Source organism: Humulus lupulus, chromosome 7 (assembly GCF_963169125.1).
Source record: "Humulus lupulus chromosome 7, drHumLupu1.1, whole genome shotgun sequence".
In the NCBI taxonomy this organism is placed as follows: Eukaryota; Viridiplantae; Streptophyta; class Magnoliopsida; order Rosales; family Cannabaceae; genus Humulus; species Humulus lupulus.
In genome coordinates this window covers 82,027,219-82,034,235 of record NC_084799.1, presented here as the reverse complement: position 1 = coordinate 82,034,235, position 7,017 = coordinate 82,027,219, and positions in this window count along the sequence as shown.

Here is a 7,017-nt window from a genome sequence, read left to right as displayed (position 1 = left end):
TATACAAGGCACCAACATCATCTCATAAAACTACTAAAGAAAATTGGAACCATGTTGAGATTTGTGCTTCTTGGGCCTGTTTGGTTTTAGAGGGTCAATAACCTAACAGTTTTGAAAAATTAGAAATAAATCGTGGAAGATGAACTAAATGGACGGCTTTCAAATTCAATCATATATATACTATTATTCATGAGCAAAGAAAACAATAATAAAAAATTATTAACAATTAGAGGTGAGGAAAAAAAATGAATATGGAGAACATGGTATGCATGTTTTTTATTCGAAAAAACCCATGTTAGGGAGCAAATGCATGCCCAAGTAATCGAGGCTCTTTGTCTTATGTGGTATCATAATTAATTAAGTAAATTAAAATCAAACCCTCCTTGATTGAGAGCCACTGGAATACAATAAAATTATTTCTTGAAAACCATTGTTTATTTGTCGAAAAACATCAAATGAGACCTCATTGGCTTCTCTATAGGAAGTAGTTAAGTTAAAAGATAAGCATGAATATTAGTGGACAATAGAATTATTTGATAACAGCCAAGAACCAGTTAATAATAGTAACATCATAATTATATATATCATTCTCAAGAGAGCAAGCCTTCTATTGGTGGAAAGCTAAAGTGATTATGGTAGGACAACAAAATGCCCAGAGTAAATCTAATATTGACTTTGAAAACTACTGAAACTTTTCAACCTTTTATAAGGTGATGTATGATGATCTAGCTAATACAATACAAAAAAGAATAAGACAGACTATATAATCTTTGTATAAGGCGTGGAGGGTTTTTGCACAAAGAAATCATTAAGGTTATTATTAATTAATAAAACAAAACACTGAATTGAATATTTATTTGGGACATTAAAGCTTGTCTCACGCAAGGAGGCAATCCCTCTGGCATGTCATTAGTAGAGATCATCAAATTCAACAATTATTATCTCTCTTTTTACAAAACCAGGAAGGAAGGAACCTATATCTATTTATTTCTGTTGGGATTGAAGATAATGTAATCAAACTCTTTAGTGGCCTAGTGGCATCCATAAATATTCATATGCTATAGATGCACCATCCTTTTGTATTGAAAGTATTTCACCATGTATTGTAAATCACTTAAAATAAAGTGAATACATAAAGAAAAAACATGCATGTGTCAGATATAAAAAAAAATTAATGGGAGAAAATATCTATTTCCACATAAATTTCTAAAAGATTCATAAATATCATTATGTCTTAATAAATCTTATGAAATTCTGCATGTCTTAATTAAATAAAGTATTCAATTATATTTTTTCAATAGTATATCTATGAGTTTAGATGTAGTTCTATTCGGGAACTACTCTCTTGCACACTACGTATTATTCAGCATTATTTATATAATGTAAAATTATTTTAATTATTATTGAAATTATTTATAATATGCAAGAGACCATATTCCCCTATGAAAAATTTAGATGTGTACATTGAATACATAATTATCTTTAGGATTTATACCATTTTAGATTCTGTATTTTGTCTCATTATCTATTTGGACCTTATATTTTGATAAATTATTTTTTGAACTCTGTATTTTGTAAAATGATTCAAATAGATTCTTAAATCCAATTTTGATAAAAAAAAAAATTTCTACTAAAATCACATACTTCACTAAACTAACAATTCAGAACAAAAACACAATCATTTTATCTAACAAATATGATGTTATATTCATTTTTTTGTTCATTAAAATTTAGTTTAGGAATCTATTTGAATAATTTTATAAAACACATAGTCCAAACAGGTAATGAGATAAAACACGTAGTCCAAAAAATATAAACACTTATCTTTATAATAATAATTTAAAAACTATATTATAAATATTTGATGATTATAATATTGGTATATAAATATAATATTATTTTGTAGAGGTTGTAATGGTTTTTGATTCACACTTTCTCTAATTTTAGTATGCAAAAGAAAAAGATTCACCAATATATATAGCACAAACAAGAATTAATGATTCTAATATAATTGTGTGAAGTATGAAATATCATGTAAAATGAATGCAAGGGAGGAAAAAATAAAATTAAAGGCATTGGGAAGTAGGGCAATGTGGATGAAACTTGGCCACATTCAAAAAGGGGGAGGTGAGTGAGTCCGAGGCAAAGTGATAAAGAAAACAAAATAAAGGCACATATGATGGAAAGTGCTATATATGAAAACAACCACATGCATTCCCCTAAATTTCTATTTGGTTCATTACCCACTAATCATTGCTCAGCTAAAATACAAAACTCCATTGACCCCACTATCCCCAACCAATCACCCAATGACAATATATACTTGTTATCCAATCATCTATCCATTAAAGTTGACAACAATATATATCAAAACAAGAAAAATAAATAAATAAATTAAAATTATATTTATTATCCAGTCACAGCCCCCTTTAAACTGTATAATTAGAGCTGATATTACAAATTAATTAGTAATATATATATATATATATTAATGCAAAGCAGACAAAATGGCCTTCCAAGACAAGAAAATTGAGACCAATGTCATGCATTTCTTCTTCTTCTTCTTCTTCTTCTTCTTATTTTTCTTTTTCAAATAACACTTTTTCACATTATAAAATGGCTATTTTAATCGAAGTTTGAGTTGAGATGTATAAACAAGTTGCAAAACTAGACATTTTGGACCGTCCATTTGAATTTTATTATTTTCTTTTGGTTTCTAGTTATATAGATAAGTTTTGTTTGATTATTGAATAATTCTCCATGTTGGGTAAAACCAAAGGTGAATTCGGAATACATGATGGCTTCATCATTTCCTATTTTGGCACGTTTCTATCGTTTATCATTTTAGTATTTTAGTCTATCCCTCATTTTGACTTCTACTCCAACGTAATTACTACTTACTTGTTAGTATATACTCACTCGACTTCAAACACAATTTTTTTTTAAGTATTTGTGAGTGTGAGAGATATTTTGTGCTGAGTCAATATACTAATATATTAAAATCTCCAAAAAGTGTTAAAATAACTCACATATAGTTATAAAAAGTGTTAGAGACCAATAATAAATATGAATAAATTTCACATTGTAATAAATTATAATATTTATTGATATTGTCTTTAGAAAATATGCATCCATATAATAATAATTATCTTGATATTAAATATATTTATGTATATGCTATCTTATAATATTGTCTTGAGATCAATTATAAATATGAATAAACTCCACATTGTAATAAATAAGTTATAATATTTATTGATCTTGTCTTTAGAAAATATGTATCCATATAATAATAATTGTCTTGATATTAAATATATTTATGTATATGCTTTCTTATACATACTAAAAATTCATGAGAAAATTAATTATCAATTTAGATTTCTAAAATAACTTTGTATATTTTTAACATTATATAAATTTATACATTATAGCTATATATTTATATTATTTTTGTTTATCAATGATTATACATTGAATTTCACATGTTTTATCAATTATTATTTAATTTAGATATAAATGATTATATTTACAACATTTTATAAACATAATTCTATGAAATTATAACCTCGTCATACTAATAAAATATATCGATTCCAATATTATTACTATAAAGAGGTTTTAGTGTATAAATGAATTATATAATATAATTTAGTGTGGTGCTTGGTGTGCAGTATTCCTTAATATTAGTAAAAATCTTTAATAATATTACACATATATTGATGTATAATTATTTTTTTACAACTTTAAAAAAAAAAAAAAATTTCATCATCTAATTTTTATGTAAAACTTTTGTGTGTCCGTAGTCTCGAGAGTCTTTTACTGCATATTTAGTTCATTGGAATGGAAATCTCTTTTTTACACAGGGATCGTTTCATTGTTTGGTTTGACTCGTATGAAAGAGAATTCTTAATTTTATGGAATTACAATTCGATCGTTTGAAGGAATTCTTATAACAACACTCAGTCTTTGGAATAAGTTTATCTTCCAAAGCCATCAAATAAATAAAATTACTGCTTTACTATTATTTTTTTTACTTTAATAGTATTATTATATTATACATAAAACTTTTTAGGGTAAATAACAATTTCGTATCATGTGATTTATCGAAATACAGACTTGATACCATATGTTTTTAATAATACTAATCTGGTACCCTGTAATTTAAAATTTTGTATTTTTGGTACCTTAGATTCAAATTTAATTAATAAAATTTTATCAATACGGCTAAACTACCATCAATTATATGTAATTAAGTAATTATGTTTGAACAAATTTTATTGCAATTTTGTCATATTGATAAAATTTGAGTCTAGGACATTAAATATGTTAAATTTCAAATTACAGGGTACCAAATGAGTATTATTGAAAACATAAGGTACCAAATTTGTATTTCGATAAAACAGAGGATACCAAATGAGTATTTACCCAACTTTTTAAAATGATACTTTTGTTTATATATAATTGATTTTATTCTATTTCTACAACAAACTAAATAAAATAATTTTGATTCTAGTATTCAGTAAAAAAAAATAAACAAATCAATGAGATATTATTCTTGTTGGTTGTGTTTTCGTCAAGTCGACATGTGGCACTCGTTGAGTGTTCATGGTACTCGAGAGGTTATTTAACATGCCCCAGCTCCGGAGAAGGCTTCCTTAGATCATGTTAGGTATTATTTAGAGCCTCTTAGTCGAAGAGTTACTCCGCCCCCAGAGAACGATGTCAGTTGTCAAGCACATCATTTTGGACCACCAACAACTTCCTGACACGTGACACGCCCCACGTGTAGTGGTGTCATTTTCGTACTCAAGACAAATAGCATGTCCCAATGTGTCGTCTGACACGGGAAGGTGTGCAACCACTCTCTGACACTGTCAGCAGCGTGTCCTTCCAAAAAGTGGTGGGCCAATACCTCGTAAATGGGCCTCGTGCGACCTATGCATGCCTTCTAGTTTATTATAACAAGAATTGTAATAATTAGGACTAAGATCTCATCATTATGAGGGATAATAATTACTAAAGTCCCACTTAGTTGTCCCTAGCCACTATAAATAAGGTGGGGATACCTCATTGTAAGGGGTTCGACGATTGTGTAATTTGAGCAGCATATACACCGCCAAAAACCTCAATTGAAGCTTGACCTCTCAAGCTTCAAGCATCCCAATATAATAGACTCATGGACAATGGTTGTTTTATAACCTAAACCACGTAAAATTCGGTGTGATTTTCATTTTCTTTCAAGTTCTCTTTATTTAAAGTTAATAGAAAAAAAAGAGTCAACAATTCTTATTAGCTAATAGACTAGACTTTTTCACTCACCAACTGTATTTAGTTTATTCTTATTTTCTTAAAATTGATTTTATTTCTTATTGTTTTATCAAGCCTGTTACAATCTTTTTTTCTTTTCAGCCACTCGGGGTACAATCCTATATAAATTAATCATTCTGGTGTTGGGGTTTTATGCCCTAATTAAAACCCAAATTCTTTGTAATCTCATTTTATTATCAATAAAAGAATAGAAATCATTTTTTGACTTGGTCAATCACTTTGCTCACATGTTTAATTTTTATGATTATTTGTTTAATATAAACTTCTATTAAATCCCGAGCATATAGTTAATCTTATTTATAGTGACGTCATCACATTGGAATATAAATATGATTATATGTTCAAAATAAGTTAGTCCTAGGATTAGTCAGTGCACAGGATTTACGCTGACTTGCCAATCTACGATATGATCTACTTACACATTACAGTGTTATGTTCTTTCCAGAACATTAGCAAAGTAGATAAGATCGGATGTATTTGTTATATCGGACTGGACCGATATTGACAGTTGATAAGATAAGTAAACATACCGTTATTATCTATTCTAGTCATATCATATAGTTGACCATAGGTCAATTCAATCTCAATTCTGAGTGGTTAGTATTCTAACTGATTGTATTATTTGAGTTCTTTGACTTGTTCGTTATCAGCTTACTCTACGGACTAGCCCATACTTACATCTTGGGAACTCGGTAGTATAATTGAGTGGGAGTGTTAATCATAGATATGAACATCTATAGCTTCTGATGAAGAAGTGAAACAATGGTTTCCTTTTAGTTTGGTTCAAAGTGTTAAATGATAGAGATCTCATTTCAGTAATTAAATTAGTTTACTGAAATATCATTTACAAGGAACTAAGTGTTTTAAGGATAAAATACAATAAGGGGTAAAACAGTATTTTAGTCATATCTCATTGTAGACCGTCTATAGAGGATTGAGTGACAATTATGGTTGTAACAATAGATAATTAATAGCGTATCTATATTTGTTATAGAACGTTCTATGAATTCAAGAGTGCAATTCCGAGTCTACAGTGGAGTCACGAGGAATTAATAAGTTAGTAAATTTATTTGTTAGATTTATGATAACTTATTGGAGCTTGATTCCATAGGCCCATGGTCCCCATTGTACCTTGGATAAAATCATCTAGATAGTCTCAATTAATTGATTTAATCATCAATTAGAATTATCAAAGTTGATCAGGTCAATTTTGGATAGTTTCACAGAGTTGTATAATTTTGAGAAGAAAAGAGAAATTATGGCAGATTTATTAATTAAGATAAATTGGTATCTAAATTAATAAATAAGTTTAAATCAAGGTTCAAATTATAAATAATTAATTTGATAAATGATTTAAATAATTATTTAATTAATTAAGTCAATAGAAAATAATACATGCCTTGATTTTAAGTCCAATGGGCTTATAATCAAATGAGAAATTTCAAAGGCCTAAATCCCATGATAATTTCGACCTAGGTTTTAAAATGACTATTATTTTATTGATTTTTTAATTAAATTAAATGACCTAATTGAGTCTATAAAAGGAGTGCTTAGAGAGAAGTCAAAACACAAGTTTAATCACTGGTTTTCTGATAGTCTTAGATTCTCTCTAAACACAAGTCATTTTCTAAGCTTCTTTGTTATTTTCTTCTTTTCTCTCTATATCTATCTCATGTGTTGAGAATTTCC